Source organism: Lycorma delicatula, chromosome 5 (assembly GCF_047948215.1).
Source record: "Lycorma delicatula isolate Av1 chromosome 5, ASM4794821v1, whole genome shotgun sequence".
NCBI classification, from domain to species: domain Eukaryota; kingdom Metazoa; phylum Arthropoda; class Insecta; order Hemiptera; family Fulgoridae; genus Lycorma; species Lycorma delicatula.
In genome coordinates this window covers 158,207,289-158,232,810 of record NC_134459.1, presented here as the reverse complement: position 1 = coordinate 158,232,810, position 25,522 = coordinate 158,207,289, and the positions used below count along the sequence as shown (strand labels likewise).

Sequence of the window (25,522 nt, the reverse complement as noted above, 5' to 3'; positions counted from 1 at the left end):
TTAAAATAAAATATTGTAATTAGAACTTAGCAGTTTTGTATATTTAGTTACTTCATTTTAGTGTTACTGGTTATTTGGTGCTCTGAGTTACCAGTTAAATTAAGTGTTCATGAATACATAGGTTTATAAATGCCCGGTTTATGAACTGAGCATATTTTTGAAGTTATATATTAACTATGAAGTATTGTTTGATTTTAAAGCGTTTCCAAGCTATTGCACCTGGAGTATACCTGAAAATATTCATATATTGTTTTTCATCCGCTTAGAATCATTGCATTTGTTACCTTGTCTGACCAACGTATTTTTAGAAGAAACCTGTAAGACGAACATCTCAAAGGTTTCAAGTTTTTTTTGTTTGATTTTAAAGCATTTCCAAGCTATTGCACCTGGAGTATACCTGAAAATATTCATATATTGTTTTTCATCCGCTTAGAATCGTTGCATTTGTTACCTTGTCTGACCAACGTATTTTTAGAAGAAACCTGTAAGACGAACATCTCAAAGGTTTCAAGTTTTTTTTTTAATAGATGCCTCATTGATTCTACTAGATACAAGAGAATAGAGATTATATAACATCTGAGCATTCTTGTACGCAAGCCAATAAAAGGTCTGGTGACACAAGTACGTCAGAAGAAGGCTGATTTGGTCTTCACAAGTCTGCACTTAATTTCTAACTTGTGAACCCACCTTCATCAATACTACTCTTAAAATACATGTTTTTCATCCTTTATATAAATCCGATCAACCCAAGTACAGAATTAATAAAATAAAAAAATAGGATGACGCCTACCTTATTCCATAATCCAAGCAAGAGCACTTTCACAAGTACCTCGCATCATCAGTTGCTGTATAATTTTTCAAATCTTTCGTTGCAAATTGCTCATTAAAATTAGAAGTGAGATTTAAAATTGTTAAAAAGATCCTTTTCCAATTAAATCAAAACAGAAATAAAACTATTTTTTTTTTTTATATTCAAAATTTTAAATCTTATACAAAATATGAAGTCATTAATAAAAAAATCAAATTAAAAGTAAAAATTAAAATTAATAACAAAAATAAAAATAAAATCAATAGAACTGTCTACTAAAGTAAATAAAGTTATATAACTGTCCACAGTTGAAATATTATGAATTACCAATGTCTACAGAAGTGCTGCTACCTACAGCAGCTTCTATGATTGTGTAATCCTCATATTCTATATGTAGGTTGATCAAATAAATTAATTTTTTTATTTATAAATGTAAAATCTTTCTAAAATGTCAAAAACCTTATTTGTATTAATATTGTATTTTTTAATTTCCAGTATTTCTAATATTTGTATGCATATCAGACATGGAATGTCTATTATTAATAAGATTATCAGAAACGTTAAACCCAATTTTCTAATTTTATAATATCTAAAATGTTCATCAAATCTAGTTTTAAAGTACCTATATAAATATGGTCATAATCATTGCATTTTATTTTTAAACGAATTGTTTAAATCATATGAAGCAATACGTGTATTATTTTTTAAATGTTTTATTAAATGGTTTTTTGTCTGATATGCAGGTTTAACCAGATTTTTATTGTAAACCCTTATGTTTTCAACAATATTATCAGTATATTTTAAATATACATTGTCATTTTCTGTGTGTTTATCTGTAATAAATATGTATAATTGTTAATTTTTGACATTGCTTTTTGTATATATTATCTACTAAACATTCATTATAACCATTATATTTAGCAATTTGTTTTATAATATCTATTTATTTATTTTATTTATTATTTCCATTATACTTGTGTAATTGATTGCTTTTATATAACCATGTTCATATAAGTATTAATTTTTGTGACCACAGATGATTTGCATATTTATGTTTGTTGGTTGGTTGTGAGTTTCCTATGTACTGAAGTTATGAATCGATTATTTTTATTCCTATTATCTATTTCGATACAGTCGTCTTAAGTGATTTATTCTCCTATTTTTATCAATTCAAAAGTAAATTTCAATTCATTATGGTAAGAATTTAACTTGTTCAAAATTATTAAATGTTCATTTTATATAATGAATAATAACAATAATATTATCAATAAATAAATGGTCTTCATGATTTTGTATTAATTTATTTATTATGTTGATTGTTTCATCTATGGGTATGCTATGGTACATGTTAACTTATGTCTTCCTGGTGTTATCCCCAATTTTTAAATCTTTTAATTTATTTACAAGTTTGTAAATGTAATATAAAGAATGGATACAAAGAAAATTTAAATTCATTTTGATTCTAAGTATTTTATCTATTTTAGAGATGTAAGAAGGGGCAGTTGTGAAATTAATTAAAGGTCGCATAGGCATATCAGGTTATGTATTTTTGGTAGTACAGATAATACTTTATATTTTTCTTCAGAATTTTCATCCTGTATAGCTTCACACTTGCTTGTAAAATGATTCCGCACACCTGATATTTACTGATGACCATGAATTTAGTATTTTGATGTTTTAGACTTAACATGCCATAAAAACTTGATATCAAGTATTTACAAATATGCTGCACATATTATTTATTTTTTAATTTTACCATTTTTTAACAGTTCCATAAGTGATCTTTTACATCTATTTTAATTATTGGTACTTGTGTATTAACGCTACCGCAGCTACAAATTTATTTAAAAACAAAGTAGTCAATCGGATTTTGGTGGAAAATGAACAGTCTCTTATATTAATTATATAATAAATAGTTATTTATATTTATTTTATAAATATAATTTTACCAAACTTAACCTACGCTCACTTCGCTCGCTAACCTTGACTAATTAACACCGTAATTTGAGTATTTATTTAATAAATTCAGTAATTATTGCAATTAATTATTTAAATAATCAAAACACTCCTGTTAATTAGTCAAGGTTAGCGAGCGTAGGTTAAGTTTTAAATTATATTTATAAAATAAATATAAATGACCATTTATTAAAATTAATAAAGACTGTTTTGATGAATCCATGTTAAACTCTATATTGGCCCATTTTCCACCAAAATACAATAAAAAAGCTGTAGCTGCAGTGGTGTTAATACGTAAGTACCTAATTATCTTTTCATTTAGGTGAGGTTCCTTTTATAACTCGACTTTTGTTACTTTCTATTCTTGTATCTTTCTATTCTTGTAAGAGGCTGAATAAAATTGTCTGAGTACTTTAATTTTAATTTGTAGTACTTCATTTTTTAATTTTAAAGTAAAAAGTATCTTTAATCAGTAAGATTTTGAATGTAGTCTTAAAAATATACGTAAAGATGTAATATTCCATTTAACCAACCGTAAATGTATTTATTTTTAAAAAATAATTTTTTAATTGTAATATTTTAAGAGATAATTTTCAATTTCCTTTTTGTAATCTGTGAAAATTATTTACAGGTGCTAAGCAAATGTCCTGAAACTTTTATCTCATAATACCGATGACACATTTTCCAAAAGTACTTTCTTATTCGGTTTAGTGTCATTCTTTATTTTAGATAAAATCCCTCCTGTACTGTGAAAAACAGGATTCTGTCTGTATCATTATAAAAATTAAATGCGAATGCTAGTTTACATGTGCTGTAGCCACACTGATTTTAAACTGTGTACAAAATTGATTGTTTTACAACAAAACTTACTGTATTGTTATATCAAATTTTTTTTATTATATCAGGCTATCTGTTTCAGCTTTCTATTCTGGCTCTGTTGAACCGTTAAGCACCAGATTTATCAGAAGTAGCATACAGACTTGCTTTTTTTGAAAATAATGGAGTTCACTATGCTGTCAGTTCTTGTAATTACAGATTTGGAGAAAAGGTTTAACCGATGAGGGAAAATCACGAAAGTGCTATTAGGAAAAAAATAAGCATAAGGTAAGAAGCATTATCGAATTTTGTACTGTTGTTGGTAAATGGCTTTATACATTTCATATTAAGATTCATATTATTTTTCTATACAGTTACATTTTATCTAAAATTCTAATAACATAAAAAGCACCTAGTACAGAATATAGAGTTGCGTACCTTAATTTTATCATGAAAGTACTTTCATAGGATTCTCTATCCTCAGTCAGTCACTTTGTGTTTGACACAAAGTAATGCCATACACTGATTTACTTTCAAAATCCTGTAAGTATATTTCTGATAGTGGAAATCTCATGGGTAAAGTATCTTTTTTGGATGTAAAATATATATAACCCGATAATAAATAATGCACATATAATATTATTAAATAAATTAAATTTTAAATTCCCTATTGAATTGGATAATATAATAGAATGTTAAATTATTTAGGTGTCAATATTGAAATAAACAAGGACAGCCAGATTGAAACATCATTCTAATTGAAAACCTACATCTAATAATATAATAATTAATAAAAAATCAAATTATCGTTGGTCTCATAAAATTAACACTTGTACAGATACAATTAATACAGCGATCCAATACACATGTAATAACAAAGAAATGTTAAGTAACAAAGTAAACATAAAACATATAGCGGTTGAAAATGAATATGATACTACTTTACCTATGATACTTTGTAAAACTACCTTATAAACAATACATAAGACGATACAATAAAGTGAAATCATATACATAAAGTATTTATACATTAATTATATCATTGAAAACTACTAAAACTTACAGTAAAGAAATATTTAAACCAGCACGCAAACCTGAACCCACGGGGTTGGTGGTCTAGTGGTGAATGTCTTCCCAAATCAGCTGATTTGGAAGTTGAGAGTTACAGCGTTCAGGTCTTAGTAGTCAGTTATTTTTACACGGATTTGAATACTAGATTGTAGATACCGGTCTTCTTTGGTGGTCGGGATTCAATTAACCACACATCTCAGGAATGTTTGAACTGAGAATGTACAAGACTACACTTCATTTACACTCATACATATCATTGTCATTCATCCTCTGAAGTATTATCTAAACGGTAGTTACCAGAGGCTAAACAGGAAAAAGAAAAAAAGCACGCAAACCTAATAAACCGTATAATTAGATATTAAAGAAACCCAAAATAATAATAATAATAAAATCAAAAACAATTTGTGTGGGATTTATAAAATTAAATGTAAATGATTGTGATATTCATAAAGGAAAAACAATAGAGCCTTTAAAACTAATTTCTTTAACATTATAGAAATAAAAAAATTAGTTTTTTATAATATGGCAAACCATCTGATAAACAATAAACATAATATTTCTGATATAAATACAAATTTTGAAATATTAGAAATTAGTAAAGATGACATAAAATTAATTATTAGAAAAATATTACTTTATACTCTTATAAAAACAATGAAGCAGCACAGCACCCATGTAATAGATTAATATGCAATTTTCATTATAATATTATAGTATATCTTTATTTAATATGCAGTTTAATTAAATAGATTCATCATGACTGAGGATACGGAATTCTGTGAAAGTACTTTGATGATAAAATTATGGTAAAATGGCTACTTGATTTTTATATTAATAGAGTTTAATTTGAGTTTGTAAAACAAAATTCTGTATAATGTTAGTAAGAAGATATAACAAATAAGAAAAATTTATCTGTTAAAAAACTGTTTTAGGAGATTTATTATCTAGGAATTCCCACATCGGGTATCTATTACATCTCCATCTGGTATCAGGTTACCTTATTCTGGATACCTTAATTATATTCAATCGGCTGCACCTTTACACAATATTCTCACAAGTAAAAACAAAATAAAAATTAGTAATAGGGGCTGAGGAGGCACAGATCGGGATCTACTTTAATAAGTTGGCTCTCAAAAGTCATTTTGTCTATATTCTGACCCCCATAGGGGAAGACACCTACCTGTCTTGTGGTGATTTTGGTTGCCATACCGCCCTCTATTCATAGCCATGATGGGCTTTACTGGAGGTTGTCTTTTAGACCCTCTAGCTTGATAACACAACAGTCATCAGTTCGGTTTCTGTCAGGATGCCATCGTTTGAAATGCCTCGGCAGATATTTTCAACAGCTATCAGATTTGCAGAATAATTAACTGATTCGCAGAAGCACAATCGCTGCACCTTCCTTTAACACTGAAGGTTTTACACGTAAAGGTTTTTGTCTACAGTTTACCAGAGTTGAAAAAATTATAGCTGGGGGGTCAGCTTGGTGTTTTAACATAGTCATTAAAAAGCTGTTTTGGTTTGATAGCAGATGATAAAAATCCCTTCAGTGATCGGTCACCAACATATTGAACCGAAAAACTATTCCGGAGGATGAAGACCATCCTGGCAATCATACTTTACAGTGGTCTCTGTTAACTATATTTTTGTCTTTCATGTACACCACACACACACATACACTTTTTTCTCTTCAAAAATCAAAATTACCATTTATAATACTTTTAAAAAGGTAAGTTCATTATAAATATTTCATGGTTGTAACATAAAGAGTAAACAGTTTTTTGATATCTTTTCAGTATTACTGAATGTTATAACATATATTACAGACTAATAATTTAGATACATTATTTATGTAAAATGATTTAGCTTGTTATTTCAGTGCTTATTATTTTATCAAAAATAATTTTTCGAAGCAATGCTTCTTAATGCAGGCTTTAGGGAGTCAACTGAGAAAAAAAACGAGTTTATGTTAAATATTACTAAAAAAATATTAAATTGCTATAAAAAAATCTCTATAATCTTTTTTTTTATATAAAGCCTGTAGTTTTGTTATTGCTGACTTTGCAGGTATTACTCTTTCAGGATATTGTAACAATAAAAATGAGTTGTTAGTTTTGAAGAACCAGTTGATGCAGAAGCAAGTAGTATTTTCAGTCAGAAATACTGTTAAGATGAAGAATCAATTCATATGAAGTAATTCGGCCAAAATATTTTTGGTTGCTTCATCATTTTTTATTTTATTTCTTTTATAAGTTATTCTCTAATATATTGGCCACTGCTTGTGAGCAGTGGCCATACTTGTTTATCCATATATACTTGTTTTTGGCTGTGCAGACATTAGCATAAACTAATGTTTTTAGACTGGATTATGCCAAAACATTGCAACATATAAACATTTCTTTTTCATCAATTTCTCCTCTTTAATTTGGGTCCTTTATATTAAAACCCCTTAAGTAAAAATGACCACCAAAATTTGATATCAAATAATAATAAATCCTGTTTTACAGTTTAAATTCGCAATGAAGGTTGTGAAATATCGAATTGATTTTTTTTATTATATTAGCTGTCATACTCACCATAGCTAGAATAAAAACATTGATAAGTGTTCCCTTCTTTTTTTTATTATTTTTTTTAAATTCAAACTTTTAAATCTATTGAAAGTTTGAGGTTTTTTATCTCTGGTGGGGGCTTGGGACAAAAATTTAATTTTACCACGTAATATGATGCATCTACAGTAAAAATTTCAATATTTGATTCTGAACAGAGTTAATGAATTTTCAAAATATGCATAAATCATGTGCATTTACACCATTATTAACCGTCAGAGTTATTTTACAGAGTTAAATCATAGAACACTTTATTTTGTCTACAATATATATAATTTAACTAATAAAAATGAAAAGTTAATTAACCAAATAAAAACTAAATTTAAATACAGTTATACTTAAATTTAAGTACAGTTTGAAAAAATTAAAACTATTTTTAAAAGTTTGAAAGGAATTAAGAATAAGTATAGCGAAACTACCAGTAAAATACTGGAAAATGTGGACAAGATTTTGGAAATCACCTATGAATTATCTATTAATTTTGTAATTTGGTTTGGGGTTTACCAAGAAAAAATCTTTAACCAATAACTTGAGCGTGCATCATTCACATGACTGTGAAGTTAGCTCTCAGATACTGCCACCCAAAAGCAGCAATGTGTCAAGAGAAAGTGTGCCTGTTCGTTTAATATCATTTGTTCTTTAGACAATTTTTCTTCCAGTTTTAGATTTTTTTTAGTCAGTCAGGCTAAAGTTAAAAGTTTTACTAAAACCTAAATTAAATAATAAACTGTGTAAAATAAAATACTGTAATTAAAAACTAGCTGTTTTATTTTTAGTTACTTTATCTTAGTATTACTGGTTGTTTGGAGCTTCCAAGTTACCAGTTTGTGCGACTACAAAATACCCATTTTATGGACTGAGCGTTTTAGTTGTTTTAAATAACATGTGAAGTATTATTTGATTTTAAAGAATTTCCAAGCTATTCCACAGTTAATGTTATCGTAAATGTGGTCACTGTAAATTTAAATGGAATTAGGTCAAATGAATATTACATATTTCTTTAAATCATTTTGAGAGCCTTGCAAGAAATTTTAGCTTGATATCTGGTAACAAATTATGAGCACATCAAATTGAGAATTTTTTGTTTTTCGAAAGTCTTAAAATAAGAGTATTAAAGTGTTGATATATTTTTTAATATGACAATTAGTCATTATTGTTAGTAAAAGTAGTGATTGTTCGGTTTACGAACTATAATAAATTTAAATAATGTTTTAACACTTATAATTTGATTTTGGTGAAAACTTTCAATGCCAATAATGAGAACGGATTTTGATTGTTTGTGATGTTCTGATATGTGAACGCATTCTTAATAATGTAAGTAAATGGATAAATCTCAGAGAGATGCCAGCTCTCTGAGAATGTCCTTACATTCCCTTACTCGCAGATTTTGTCCCTTCTTTTGATACTGACCTCAATACCTGTCACACTGTTCAACATATTTTCCTCTTCTTGTCTCTTTAATATATGTTGCTGTTTCATCTTGTCCAAAATACTTCTAGTTTTAATTTCAGTTTAGTTCAACAAAATATTACAGTAATACCTCCAAAGACCGCATTTACATTACATGTAAATCTCCATTACATTTGCCATCCTTTCCTTACACTTGCACTCTGGTGTACAGTTTATATTCTGCTTTTGAATTCTTAAACGACTTTTGTTCTTCAAAGAGAACAAGCTGATATGCTTTACTAGTGTCATCTGGTGTTGATTCAACATATGATATCCTCGTAAATTTCTTGTCATTCTCTAACCAATAAAAAGTAAAAAATGCTAGTTTTGAACACCATTCTTCAACATCTCATCATAAATATCATTGTTTTTCTGCTTTTCATGAACCGTGATTGATTGATCAAAACTACGAATGTATTGCATCAGCCATATTTGTTCTTTACAATTCTTTTATATGATGCAATAAAATCACTTATTTAATAACTAATTAAAACAATTATGTACAATTAACGTAACGTACTCACCCACAATAACAAGTCTAATGTAAAAACAAATACGCAGGGTAGAGCCGAGCGATGAACCTGGACGCCGAATCTCATCAAAGTCAAACGGACGAGTATACGGCCCGTAATACTTTAATATACGTTAAATGTTATAGTAAAACTACAGCTTTATTAAAATAATACTTTATTTATAAGTAAGTCAATTAGGATTCAATCTGACTGAATTTAAAATCATTTTAGAAAGACAAGTTTCCTCACAACATGCAGCCATCTTGTTATCGCTAGCAAGCCACGTGAAAATATTTCAAAAAAAAAAAAGATTGGATTTAACCCCACTACTTTCGTATACATTTTAGTACCTAAATAAGGCAGAGAGTGCGCTTTTGGTAATATCGATTATTATAAAATCGATTTGGTATCGTGCAGTTACAATCGTTGAAATTACGTGTTTGTTTACGTTCGCGTTTTATAGTTATAATGGCATCTAACAATTCGTATAATGATGCAGTCGATGTTTTTTTTTTATTTACAAAGTGATGATGAAGATTGAATGAAAATAGGAAAGTGACAAGAAAGGATACATCATTTCTATGTTGTGAATGCAAAATCGCTTTATGTAAAGATCCTTGTTTTAAAACTTTTCATTAAAAAAAAATTACCTAAAAATTAAATTTTTTAAAAAGTAAAACTATTTTGGTGTAGGCCTACTGTAATTTTAATAAATATTAGTGTTGGTGATAGTTTAAGCGTGAACCGAATGTAAAAAAAAATTTTTTATTTAAAAACAGGCTTTCAAAAATCTGCTATATCTTTTTATTCATAAATGGTAGAAGTATATATTATATATCATTTGAAACTAGAAGAGTTGAGGTTTTATATGTTGTTTTAAGTACAAATTTTATATTATTTTTAGTTCTAAATTTACGAAGTTACAAATATAAGCAAAAATGGCTACCATTCTACAAACAGGCACATTTTGATACCCCCAGCACTAAGTGTTAAAGTACTCTTGCTTTATTAATACATAAGGAAATATGAATCTTTCAGTATCCACAGTGTATTCAGTTGAGGATAATGCAGTGGTTTGTTACATGAAGGTCACCAAGTGTAAAATAACTCGTATTCCCTGACAACATCTTACTTGGGAGTATTGAACTGCAAATACTGCAGAATTACATACATTAAATCATTTATTTTCTGGAGAACAGGAAATTCCTAATTTGTTTCTAGGGAACATCCTGAGGTCAATACTGCCTCTATTCAGATGCAGGCATGGAGGTTTCTGAAACTGTGAAGATCTTAAAAAGCTTTTTCTCAATTTGAAGCCGAATAGGGTAGGAATGGTTGATATAAATGAGAATGCTCGTTATCTTCACATTACTTACTACTATATGATAAATGTAATTCTAGAATATTACAATAATAAAGATTTAACTCTTTTTTTTAACATTGCTTTATTAATAAAACAATTTCCAGCCTGCAAATCTTTAATTTATTACTAATTTACATTAAGATTGAAAGCAATATATTATTTCCATCACCAAAAGCGATGGTGTGAATCATCTCCAGTATCTGTGCAATAGATAGATCTACTCTAACTATATGCCATATGACTATAATCAATAGTAATTATTTCACATAATATGAGCTAAATAAATGAATCCTTATACTATATTAATATTAAAGAAATATAAATTACTTAGCTCATATAACTACAATTTTATTTTTTTAAATTTGACATTTGTTATGTAAAGCAATTAATTGAATCGTGACAGTTCAAGAACACTGGTAACATGAATATAGAAAAGTAATGATACATTAAACTGGATACAAACTGAATTTGGATGTGCATCCTGCAACATCACTAATTAGTTATAACTTAATCCATGAAATAGACAAGTTGTTAGCATCGCTGCTAATTAATTATTATAAACATTTCATGTCTGAAGTCATTCAGAACTTTAACTACATAAGTAAATAAAGTATTTAATTATTAAGTTTACTTAGCAATTAGTTAAATTTCTTATTGTTCAAACATATCTGAACATTACATACTTTACTAGTAATACTTTAATTATCGTAATAGTAATATTATTATAATATACGATCATGTAATCTTTTGTCTTAACTTTTCTATTTTTAAAAATTACAAATCACTTTTAGTAATACTACAATACATATTATTAGAATAAAAGAACTTAAGAAGCAGGCACGTGTAAACATTATACTCTCAAAACCTTTTACTAGTCTTAAAATAAAAAATATATTTTTACTGTTTAATATTAACAGAGGTCTCAACTTGAACAAGGTAATCTCTACTTTAAATGATGAAGGAAATATTTTAACTTGGAACAAGTACTATTTATTGCGATTAGATCCATAAGACCATGTGAAGGGAAGATTTTTTGATAAATGAATAAATTTAAAAATAAACAGAAAAAATTGAAAATGTTATAAAATATTTCATTAAAAATAAATCATCAAATGTAAATTTCAAAAATAACTTGAAAGTTTTAGAAACATCTCATGAGCATAAACAGCTGAAATAATTACAAATTTTACATTTATGAAATAAAAAATAAGTATGGCTTAGTTAACGAATAGATGGCCTGTTTAAAAATGATAATTAAATGTAAACTGATAACTCAAAAAATATCTTATTTAAATTTTATAGTGATGTTGATTTATTTAACTAGCTATTCAATTAATATGTACCATATCTAAAAACTATGCAAATAACTGCTTAAGTACTATTTAAGTGTAACTAAAAAATAATATGCAACTTAATCATATGTGTGTACACTTATTAATTACACATCCTGAAAATACATGTACGTAATAGACCTGAAATATAAAAAAAAACATACACAGACATGTACGTACAAGTTTTCTTTATGTAAATCCAACTTAAATTAAAATTTTATGCATTATAAAAAAGAAAAGATAACCATTATTACTTCTCAAATAAGAAGTTTTATCTATCGCTTAACAGTAATATCTTTTTACAAGTTCACATCAGGCCTTTTACATTATCTAACCTGATTCTACATTCTCAATTAAATTAGGCAGGGAAAGATTACTATTCTGAGGCCAATTAATAATAGATTAAGTTATATACATGCAGCACATTAAAAAAAATCTGCTTTAGAACTCAAAAAATTAATTAAGTCTAGCCGATTTAATTTAGAGACTAACATAGTACAAGCAAGCAGTTAAAAACGGTTTAGCCATTCTTACTGCTTGTTCCTTTGCACTAAAATCACACTCAGAAAGACCGGCAGACAGAGAGTTATGTACACAACCTTCCATGCAAGAATAAATATAAAACAGAAATTAACTTTAATGATATTCCTATTGAAGAGCACAGAGTTGTATCATGATTATAGTTTTTTTTATTACATTCTGAAAAAAAATTTATATTTGACAACTGTACTGGAGTTTATCAAAAACCCCAAGACTTCCAATTGTTATCAAACAAAACAGTTTTGTCTTGCTGATACAGGATTAACTAATGCGGATACAAGATATATAATGTTTTTTTTTTTTTTGGCTATAACTGTTTTAATTTTTATTATTAACAGCAAGGAAAGTAATGTTATACTTTGCCAGTATTTTTAAAATTATAAACACATGAAATAATATTTACGTATAAACACAATTCAAAAGGTGATGAAAATTATATGCGCCTACATTTATTTATATGTTGAACAGAGATGCAGAAAATTCAGGTTTTTTCATTTTTCGTCAGTGTTGTTGCTGATCAGCTGTTACACAATATTATGGGCAGCATTCAAGTCCAAGTAATGGTAAAATTACTTTCATTTTGATTCCGAAAGAGTACTGTAATAATTTACTAATTCAATATCCTAACATAAGCCATATAAATGAAAGATAGTTATCTGTCATTAGTTATGAAAAACTGAATTAACTGCAATTCTCTGTAGGAGAATATCATACCCAACAATATTCTTATTCACTTTATATCTGCGAAATGTACCTGCAACAACGGGACCAAAATACTATCACAGATTTCAGGAAGCAATTCATTTGAATTTTAGTTACAGATTGGAGTGTCAATGGGTAGATAAGCTATTCTACAGAGAAAAAAATATAAATAGCGCCAGCATTTGCCTGAATGGATCGAGGGAATCCATGATAAAGCCTTAAACAGAGGATTATTCAAAAATTAACAATTAATCATAAAATAAAAAATGCGATTCAAGTCTTTTTAATTAAAACTAATTTAATTAAGTTAAAAATAAAAATAAAGAAATCATAAAGTTTATATTACTTTATTAAAAGAGAAAGTATGGCGATCATGTCGAAAATGAAGCAAATTTTTACATTTTTAGGATTTTTTGTGAATTTTTACATTTTTAGGATCCAACTAGTTGATCTAAACCAAAAAAAAATCTACTTATGCGCTTTTGACCTTACTTCTCAGGACTGATCAAATGGATCTTCAAATCAGGTCAAATATTTCTTCTATATATACTGATTTTAATTTCATTAAGGGGGTTGCAATAAAAACAATTTTGATTTTTTTCAAAGGCATTTTAGAGAAAAATGTATTAAAGTAAATTTATTACCTACAATGCATATATGAGTAATCCAAAAGATCTTTTTTAAAAATCAACCCCCACCTCTTAAAATTGAGATTTTGTGTAAATTAAAATTGAACGTTTTTGTTCTTTTGCTCCAACTTCCTTCAGTTTTCAAAAAATCTTTAAAACTTATATATCATACACAGGATCATCAAGAAATGTCTATAATTTTTTTTTATAAATTAGACCCTGGATCTAAAATGCAGAAAAGTCTTTTTGAAAAAATGTTTTTTCTTATTATAGGAGTTATTAAAAGGTGTTAGTTAGATTTAGAGAAAACTTTATTTAAGTAAATTTTGTTAAGCTTAACCCTATATATGAATAATTTTAGAAAACCTTTCCTTAAATTTTATTCCCAACTCTAAAAGATATATAATGTTTTTTTTTTGGCTCTTAACTATTTTAATTTTTATTATTAATAGCCAGGAAAGTCATATTATACTTTGCCAGTATTTTTAAAATTATAAACACTAGAAATAATATTTACGTATAAACACAATTCAAAAGGTGATGAAAATTATATGAGCCTACATTTATGTATATGTTGAACAGAGATGCAGAAAATTCAGGTTTTTTTTCATTTTTCATTAATTATTATTTAAAAATCCATCAAACAAGAGTAATACTATTTCTGTAAAAGAACATTTTTTAATTATATTTTAAATAAATGGATGGGAAATGTTTTTAAATGGTCCAGTAATTTACTAAAAATGGCAATGCAACCATTATTTCTTGTAAGCCCAAGTATTGTACTGTATTACATGAAAACATTTTGTTTCTGATTTGATAGAGGTAAATATTGTTATTATTTATGAATCTGTGACTATTCTTTTTAGCAGAGATGATTTCAAATTGCAGGCTATTATTCAAAATATTTTATGAAATAGCTGTTGACTGATGGGGGTCAAATGGAACCCAAATATTTTTTGGCAATTATACTCTAAAATAAAAATAATTTTGATGATAAAATCAAATTAATTTTGATGATTTGGTTAAGGGAATCTACTGGGATGGAAATTTTTTACTAAAAATTTATGCATTTAACACTGCATAATTTTTAATGTAAAAACATCAGTTGATCAAGTAAATCAAAATTTTTTTAATGAGCATTTTGACCCTTTTCACAGTAGTACTCTAAATATTTAAATATCCTGTAAAGTGTTAGCCTGGGATATGCAAACTTTTCCCGGCTTTTTTTAAAATATTTTTTGAGAGAAATTATTTTCAAAGAGAATGATTCAAACATCAAATATTTTAATTCTTGGTATTTAAGGGCACTAGAGTTTTTTAATTAAAGGGATTAGGGACTCTTGCAAGAGTCCCATGGAGGAGCAAGGGGACCCAAATATATTAGACCTATTATGATTTTTAATTTTTTCTGAAAATAGAACATTTCTTGAAGAACAATTCACATGCTATGATATTTTATTTTTCCCCATGAATTCAGACAGTTGAAGGTGTTACAATGTTTTCATCTTGGTTGAAAAACCAAGAATGAAAACAGAATGTCTGACCATAAAGAATCTAATCACAAAATTTAATGGATAGCAAGTGTAGTGGATCTGTGGTTTTCTCAAAATATATATTAATCATATTATTAATATATATTAGAAGGGGTACTACCAAAGGATGAAGTTTGAAGCATAGGGAGGTGATATGTACGATTGCTATCAATCTATGAACTTTGAAAGGATTATGCTATAAAATACTGCAGAGTTTTTCACAGGTACAGTACAGTAATACTGGACAAAATCTGTGTCTTTCTATAGCAATAAGAGAAATCTTTATAATCTTATATACTGTCATATGATAGTATATGAGAGTATTAAGTATAAATAGGCTTATATTTTTTTGGGTCCAACCCAGGACATAAAAAGTTTTAACAGTTTACTGAAACATTAAACTATTTTTATTCAGTTGTATTTTTCATTAGACATGACTTTTTTCAAAAATGGTTTGTTTATTTTAATTACATCATAAAATTCATAATAAGAAAATTCTAAATTAATTTTAACATTTAGCAGATGTTTAACAGTAGATACTGAAAGTCTACCCCTTTCTGCAGACCAAACATTCCCCGTAATTGAAAAAACTCTCTCAACTGGAGCAGATGTCCCAGGCAAAGACATCATAAACTCACCATTTTAGAAATGTTGTAACATGAAATATCAGTCTTTTGAAACACCTTAAAAATTGCTTTCCACTTCTTTTCAGTAGTATCTGGTACTTTTTCAGAACTTGAACCACAACCTACCCTTTGGTTTTGAATTACCTGGTTCAACAATGTAAGTTCATCAAATAGATCATCAATAGTTACAAAATCTTTTATAATTCCATTAACAACCTGTGTACTCTTCTAAATCAGACCAGGCAATTTCAGTTCGTAACTTTATCCACTGAAACTTATTAACTTTGTCAAAACTGGCTTTCCACAACTCTAGGCATTCGATATCAGAATTATAAAAATTGTCTAAGGTTGAGAAGAATTTTTGTTTTTGTTCCTGAACATCATTTTCTTTTAGAGTGCATAGCAATTCTTTGGCAGAAGATGGTATAAATCTGTGGGTTTTTCTTTCCTGAAGTTGACAAATTAATTCAGAATATATGTGAAATGCTTCTGTTGCTGTGATAGAATTAGCTTTTAATTTCAGAAATATATTATTAAACGATTGTAGAGTACCATATAAAAATTTCAAAAGCAGTTCACTGTCTAGATTTCCAAAAAAATCAAATAATTTTGGGCATTTGTGACAAGATAAGTATGATTTTAGGCCATCAAAAATGGAAAGAATTCTTTCTATTGCAGATATCAAACTAAGGAACCTCGTACTGCCATGAGATAGTACTTTTTGTAATCTGTTTCCAAAAATTCACAGAATTCTTTAAGTTATATGTGAAAATATAAGTTATAGTGCATATATGTGAAAATATTTATAAATTTTTATTACAATAACTTCTACGTCCAAGAGTGTTTGTATTGAATTGTGTACAATGTGGGCTGAATAACCAATTCCTAAAATAGGTCTATCTAAATCACTTTGAACTTTTCTGTACACATTTTCTTCACATTCCTTCTCCTCACACCACCAAAATTACTATTAGTGTTATCAGCAGTATAACAAATCAACCTTTCTCCAAGTTTGTATTTTTTCACACACTGCAAAAGATACAGAGTCTAAATTTGAGCAGTTTCACCTGACACTTCATCAAAATTTAAAAGTTTAACTTGATTACCTCCTCCAGACTGAAATATCGTACAAAATTGGAACAAATTTTATTTCACTTCTGTTTGAGCTATCCATCATTACTGTTACATAATTAATGAATTTCCAAAGAACTCAACATATCAAATAAATGGCGAAACAATAATTGCCTCGGTTTTGGTTCTAGCAGATGAAAATTTTGAGTCAACTTTTTAACCGGTTTAGATGTGCAGTTTGATGTTTTGAAACCGAGTTTGTGTCTAGCAGTGTGGTATGAAATTATAGCTTCTTTAACAGCACACTAGATCACTCTTATTGTTATTCCCATTTTTGGGTTTAAAAAAAATCTCATGTTTGCTGAAGCAGTACCATTAATAGCACTCCTATGGTTAGCTGTTTTCACATGGTCTTCAATATCACCCTTTCCTTTATGTGCAACAGAAAATTCTCCAGTACATAGTGTGCAATAAACACGTTCATTGTTACTGTCATTACACAATTTCAAAAATTTGTATTCCTGTTGCAGATTAACATTAAACACACATTTTCTTTTGCCCATTGCTAAACATATTTTATTATTGAACATTTTACTAAACATTATTTATTGGTAAGACAAAAAACGAATAGAGATAAAATGATCAAAAACATGTAGACAAGTTATTACATACATGATTGTCCCTGTTGTGTTGTCAAATGACTAAGTAAAAAGTTGTGGCGAGACCAGTAGCCACACCTCCGTCAAAATCGATGTCAGCATTTGGTCCAAGGTCGGCTGAGAGATGCATGGCCTGTTTAAAAAAACATGATGTTGAACATATAGGTCTAAAATGAAAAAAATCCTTGCCAGTCATAAAATTCTCAAACCCTGGGCATTTTTGCAACCCTGGTAGCACCAAAAAAAAACCAGCACTGTTTGGGGTAATCCCTGATGTAAATCATCATGTATGTACTAACCAGTAGTACATAATCATGTAATAAAACTGTATATGGAAAAAATGCAATATTTTCTTAAATAGTGCTGTACATTCTCAAAATTTCCATAAGTTGAATTATTTTCCCTTGAATATTTGAGTTATAGGAAATTCACTGTCCATTACCTGGTGATCAAAATCATCTTCCAGAAGTTCTTGTACAAGAATTAGCTTAATAGGAATTTTTTATTTTTAAGAACTTTGTAAACTGGAAAACCTTTACGTCATGTTCAAGGGTGGCTTTCTGAAATATGGGTTAAATAGTCATTAATTTATGTCTGCAATACCAAATGTCTAATGAATTTTTTCATGTTGGTAGCAGGTTTTGGTTTTTCCAAGTGGGTGGAATAAGTTAAACTACTAATTTCTTTTAACTGTTTTATTATTATGTACACAGCTGGGTTAATAATCCATACTTTTTTTGTGGGGGGAGAGGTTATTCTCACATACCTCTTGTAAAAGCCGTACTTGTACTTGATCAACAAACCCGTATAAATATAAGTTATTTTTTTAGCTTTGCTTTATGGGCATTTGCAACAATATTTTTTTTTTTTACTTGTTTCATTAATGGCATCTCCACCATTAATTTAGCTTTTAGGCACCCTCTGGACAGTCATGTGAACAGAATACAATGACAGTCTGACAGATAAAATTGCCATCACATGAGGTTTCTATAAAAAACCACCTGGCTTACTAACGTGGTATCAGGAATGGCCAGAGTGTTTGTTGAGACAACTCAACTCATATTTTGTAGCATCCAGTATTAGTCAATTTTGATAGTAGGAAATTAATGATTATAAAGTTTTAAACAGATTATTTTTGCAATTTTACTATTTTAATGAATATTGTTTTTTTGTACCTCATTTAATTATGTCATTGTCATGTTTGCAGATTAAATATTAATTTAAAACAGAATTTTGGAGTTGGTGTGATTATGAACACTTTTTTTTTGAGCCAAAGTTTCATTACAATCAGATGAATGGTGTAGGAATGCATGTGGGACAAACAAATAAACATTTATTTTTGAATATGTATATAAGAAATTATATATATTATCTTTTTTCTCATTTTATCTGTTATTTTTTTATTCAATTCAGTTGTCCATTTTTCTCATCTTTTTTCTAGAATATATATATATACTAGAAAAAAGATGAGAGAAAAATGGATATATATAGATAAAATATAAATATGGATATATATTTATAAATAAATAACTTGCCACCAAGTACAGAATAAAATCAAATTAGATAGGATGACACAGATTTGTACAGAGTTTTTCTAAAATGGTGGGCTGGCTATACTTTTTCAGATTCTACTTGTAAAACTAAACAAGAAATATCCTAAAAATGATGATTTCTCCTTCATTCAACCCCCCCCCCCCACCATAACCACCACCACTGACCACCATCTTGTTATTTTTATATAAACATTTATATCTCAAGTTTAGATAGACAAATCACATTAATATTTGGTAAGCGTCTTGGCAATAAAGTTTTAAAATTAGCAAAAAATCAGGAATTAAATACCTTTATAAATTAGAAAGTGGCGGCCATATTTATTTTTCAGTCTGTTATATCTCTGTAAATATTAATTAGTTTTATCAAAATTTATGTTATTTGCTAAAATATTAAGCCTTTTATTTTGAACAAAGTGACATTTTACTTTTTTAAATCTGTTAACAAATAGTCAAATTATGGCAGAAAATTGATGTAATTCTGTACCCGTTTTCATGTCCTCCACTTTTTGTTTAATTCGATTAAATATTAATTGTTTTTATTTATTAATTCTTATTGACGTGACCGGTACAGTAGTGATTTGCCAAAAATTGGCCATTTATTACATTCTTGTGATACAGTTGCATTTTTTAAAACCTTAAAATATAATTCATTTTACCCATAAACCTTTATTTTATAACAATGTATTTTCTGAATTATTATTGCTCTTTTTTCTTTTGCTGATTTATTTTATATCTGAAGACTCATCATTAGGCTCAATACTGTAAAGCTAATGTATGATATTATACCTCATAGATAATTAGACCAGGTATACCTTTTATTTTAATTGTTGCAAGTGTATTTGATTTTTCAGATGTCTGATCAGATACGATTTATTTAGGTTAGAAATTCAGTGATGTTTATTTGTAATTGGTTAACTGTGTAACTGCCTACTATACAACTCTGGTTTCATTCATATAGCACTCTCTTAGATTTTTCTCTACTCCAGAAATGCTGTAACCCACTGAAATATCACTTTTTTTACTACACAGTTTTATCGCTTGAACTATTCATTGTATTTTAATTGAATTTGATCTGTTTTATAATTTAAAAATAAATTCATAAATTTTTTTCCTTAAAATTAAAACATTAAAAATTTATGTTGCACTTGAGCAATTCTTTGTGGTAAGCCAATGAAAAATATTACTGTGATATATCACGTATCGGAGCATTAAATCAGCCAAGAAATTGTATTTCATATCATCTGCTGCTGTTTTAATATTAAATATAAAAAAAATTTACATGAGGAGTGTATATTACTTAAGTGACTAACAGCAGTTCAGCAGATGTTCCATGATTTAGTTTTTCCACTTTTTAATGTTCACTTAAATATTAGAGTTATTTTTCAGTTGCCTCTATATTTAGTATCTAACTATGAGGTAACCTGTTTTATTAAGTTCTTGTTTAATCTGTAAGATTAATAATTAGTAGTTGTTTAAAACTACTAACAGCAGTCATAAAAATTGAGAGTTTAGTCAAAATAAATCTTTATCACAGAATATACTGTCTTTTAGAAACCAGAAAATATGGAAAGTAAAGATTAGATTAAATTTTCAGCTTTTTAAGTATTCAGATGCTTAATTTTTACATTTTATTGTAAAAAAATTTACTTACTTTAATATATATATATATATTTTTTGTGATTTATGTTATAATAGAATTTTACTAATGTTGCATGATTTATTTAATAATATTGTTTGTATGTAATTATTAATTTTAATTTTAGCATGCTTTTCATTTCCACTGCATTTCTCGCTGGCTTAAGACTTGTCAAGTATGCCCATTGGATAATAGAGAATGGGAATTCCAAAAGTAAGTTTATTAATATCTATTATTAATTAGGAAGTATGAAAAAAGAGCTATACTAAGTGGTTATTAGAAAAAATGTTTGGAAAAACCTTTACTTAAAATCCAGTGCTAAATAACCATTTCAATTGTTAAAAATGTGACACTGCCCCTAGTAACAATAACATTTGCTTATCTATGCCACATCATGTTCCAAATTCTATCTTGAATTTATTAAATTTATACAGCAACATATTTTTCGTAACTAAACTTTTGTGTAACAATTGTCGTTAAGGCTTCAGTACAGTGACCAGCTTGCAGCAGAGCTTTATGTTGCTGTATATCTTATGAATGTTTTGTGCAAACTGATGTAAAGTATGGTGAATCACAGACACAGTGTGTGTCTGTGATTCACCATATTCAAAGTGTGGTTTCTTGAAATCTCCATTAGATCAGAATAGTACAGATTCAGACAAGGCATTTTGCCACTTAAAATACTTTTGTTATGCACAAATGTCTTCAATGTTCTGTAACTTACTAAAAGCCATGCTGTGACACAGCATGGTGAAGAGGTATATTGGATGTCTTGAAGAAACAGGAGTAAGTAAAAATGCAGTCTTATTAATGGATTTTTCAGAAACCAAACTTTTTGTGTAATCAAACAGTAATTTTTAAGTCACCTTCTCTAGAACACAGTATGCAATAAGTCTGCAATTGTACTTTTTGTACAGGTTGAAAGGAATATTTTAGTCATGGTTGAGGGCCTGTACTTTTGCAGCACGAGTAGAGCAAGACACGTGTGTGCTTGCCTAAGTGTGTACTGTTGTACTAAGTGTATATGTCTTTCTGCAGGCAATGGAAGTCAGGCAATAGACTCTGTAAAGTGACTGAAGACACATTGTCTTGCGTCTGAAACTTCATTTCCCTCCCCATCCTATGCACTCTTACTGCATCTGTTCACATACCCAAAGAGAAACAAAATGAACTACTGCGCATAAACCAAGCACTTAAAAAGCAGTGTATAATATTTAGTGCGTTTGCTTCATTTTTGCTCTACTTCAATTCTGTTATTTTTAGTATTACATTTTTCAAAACTGTTTAGTTTATTTGCTCTATAACTGTTCAAATTATATTAAAGGTTCTTATAGACTACAACAATTTGTATTCATTTGCATATTATATTTCTCAGATGTTCTTAAAAGAAAGGAAGAATAAAAGGTTTCACAGTGAAAAATTTACTAGTGTATTATTATTCACAAAAAGATGCATGGATGAATTATCTTATTTTCATAAAATGTTTATGAAGCACCTTGTGCCTCAAGTTGGTGATAATCTTAGATCTGGAGGTTTGCTTAAATGCATAGTTCTTTTGTTAGATAATGCAGTGTTACATCTAAGTGAGCTTCTACTAAAATCCTACATTAGATAAATTTAAAAAAAAGTTTTACCATTTAATACACCAACTTTAGGATGTAATTGTATGACTGGCAAAGTCAAACTGAACACAATGCTAAAATCTTGGAAAGAGATTTTGCTTGATATCACCAAGTGCAATGAGAAATTAGATTTCACAGAGAAAAAAATAATTCCTCATCTCATCTCGCTGAACTGGGAGGGCTATTCAGAAATTAACTTCTGGTCCTTGGTATTGAGTGAAGGAATGGGGATAGTGATTCTATCGTTGTACAGTTGAATAACCCAATTCAGTGAGTTTTTATAGTAGTGTTACTGGAAATATCGCTCTCTTGTTTGTTCTTGTAAAACTATCATTCAAAATGGCTGCTGTTTAGAAAATCTCATTGATTGTGAAGTGTGTGTGGACCTCATCCATTTCCTTCATGCAAAAAACTTGTCAGATGTTGAAATTCATCGTGAATTTTCTGCAGTATATGGAAGAATATCATGAGTGACAGTGAAGTAAGACAGTGGTGCTATATGTTTTGAAAAGGTTGAAGAAACATTCAAGACAATGAAAGAACTGATTAACTCTGCACTTGTTGTAAGCACCTGCAATTATTATTGTCAATGTGAAAATTTGAGAAAATCATCAATAACAGAGTTATCTGAATTTTTTCCTTGCATATTGCAAATGTGCTGTAAAATTGTAACTGATATGTTAGGCTTTACAAATTTTGTGCTTTGCTAGGTGCTTAAGCTTCTTTCTGACTAACGCACAAAAAAGAGGATGAGGTCACCCACTAATCTTCCTTCACCGTTGCTGTAACGAGAAGGATGAAATCCTTGACCTCATTGTAACAGGTGATGTGACATTGGTTAAATTTGTAAATGCTTTCACCTTCCTGCATTGCTGTTTACATAGCTGCCAGTGCTTGGTGGGGAAGGCCAGATTGGTGGATGCGGGGGTAGCCATGTGTTTTTGACATTGACATTGAACTGGCTACTGCTGCACTTGCCAACATGAACAAAGTATGCGGCAACATAATAAGACTTATGCCTGCAAGGCCCTCATATATATCTTTCAATTTTTTCCACTTTCTTCAACTACAGCAAAATACTGTTAAAAAGTTTTACAATTTGTGGTTGTTTTGTTAAAAATCATCATTCACTTTTGGATCATTCAATTCTTTGTTGTTATTACCATGCTTTATATAACCTTGCATCATCTTTTTACATGTATAGCATCTGAATTGACTGTATAAAAGAAGAAAAGCTAGTTTTTCAATAGCATTTTTACTGAAATATGTTTTTTATATAATTATTAATCAGTTATATATATATATATATATATTTTTTTTTTCTTTTACAGGTATGGCCATTAATTAAATTCCAGTTTCACCAACCAGTTACTCAGTTGGAATATTTTACTTCGGTTAATTTTAAATATATTCTTAACATAATTTTTAAAGTCTAAATACATGGAAGTTAATTTCAGATGACTAAATTTAAAATTCATTTTATTTATTTTACAACCTTGTTTGTGTAAATTTAATGAACCAACTTAAATAAACAAATAAACCTTTTTCTAATAAGTTTTATTATTTATGCAGTTTTTTATACCTAAGTTCAAATGTTTTCAAACTTCTAAAGATTGTTTTTATACGATTAAAATTATTAATGATTTGAATTCTTAACAGGATTATGAAAATAATTTTGATTTTATAAAAAAATTATTTATCAGTTTAGATCATCATCAGTTCAATCGGTTCTGTTCTCATGTGATATCTTATGTGTGAGAAATTATTTTATCCCTTGTACATGCTATAAGTAACACATGGGCACTTGTATTCATTAAGCCCTAATCAACAACAAATAAAAACAATTTTATTATTCATTGCTTGCTTATTTTATTTGTAAAAAACTTTTCATTAGCCATAATTAGTGGCCATTAATTTAGTGTTGTGTAAATTTGTAATTCTTTAGGTTGTAAAATAATCATCTGATAACCACTGACTGGTAAGATACTAGACTAAAGGAATGATATCCAAAGATACTAACAAACGTAAAATTAGACTTGCTTCAGATTTATATTCAGATGAAGTAAAATACAAGGTGTAAACAAAAAATATCCAATCTTGGCTCCAAAAACAAAAATAGTAACATAGTTCAGTGACTTTTTTCCCTTCAAATTAGACTCCTTTTGATGTAACAGTTTTATCCCAGCAATGTTTTTATTGTTGGAAGCTTTTTCCAAAGTCATTTTAAGTGAACCCATAAGTCATTTTGCTGCATTTCTTTTGATCTCTTCTCTGTCTTCAAGACTTCTTTCCTCTAAGCAGAATTTTAAACATAGGAAGGTGCATAGCCAAAAATCACAGGGAGCCATGTCTGGTGATTAAGGAGTCTGCTGAAGTAGTTTGATCTTGTGTTTTGGCAAGAATCTCTGGGTAAGTTGTGATGCAAGGGCTGGAATATTGTCGTGATGAATTTTCCCAAAGCTGTAGTTTCTTGCATCGAACAGCAATTCTTAGCCTACGAAGAACAGTTATGTAATAGTAATAGTACTCTTCATTGACAGTTTGTTCTAGAGGAGCACACTTGTGATGAGCTGTGCCTTGATGTAAAAAAAATTTCAACATGACCTTCAAATTGCTTTGTGATTCCTGCCTTTCTTTTGCTACAGAGAACCTGGAGTTTTCCAATGAAATGATGGATTTCATCATGACAAAAGACTGTGACCAGTCTTTGTCATAGGATCATTGTCATAGACCCATGTTACATCTCCGGTTATTTTATTTTATTTGTTTTTCATTAAATCGGGATCACTAGTAGCACATTCATGCATGTTTTGCATAACTTTCAGGTGGTTTTCCTTTTGATCATGAATGACAAGTTGTGGGACAAATTTTGCTGCTACATGCTGCATACCAGATCTTTCGTTAAAATCTGTTTCACCGAGTCTAATATAATTCTTCAAGATCTCTAATGGTTATTCGACGATCATTCATCAGCATTTCTCAACTTGATTCATATTTTTTGGAACTTTTGCTGGTGGAAGAAGTAGCTGTCTGAGCATTC

At 28.6% G+C, this 25,522-nt stretch overlaps 1 long non-coding RNA gene across 1 annotated transcript in view; it reads left to right on the top strand.

Moving 5' to 3' along the window:
* LOC142325526 (uncharacterized) overlaps nucleotides 1-24,024 on the top strand; it is a 30,528-nt gene extending 6,504 nt beyond the window's left edge. Inside the window, exons 2-4 of the long non-coding RNA XR_012756559.1 lie at nucleotides 3,684-3,868; nucleotides 20,988-21,073; nucleotides 23,814-24,024. This is a non-coding gene — a long non-coding RNA (uncharacterized LOC142325526). The remainder of the gene's footprint in view (nucleotides 1-3,683; nucleotides 3,869-20,987; nucleotides 21,074-23,813) is intronic.
* The last annotated feature ends 1,498 nt before the right edge of the window (nucleotides 24,025-25,522 follow it).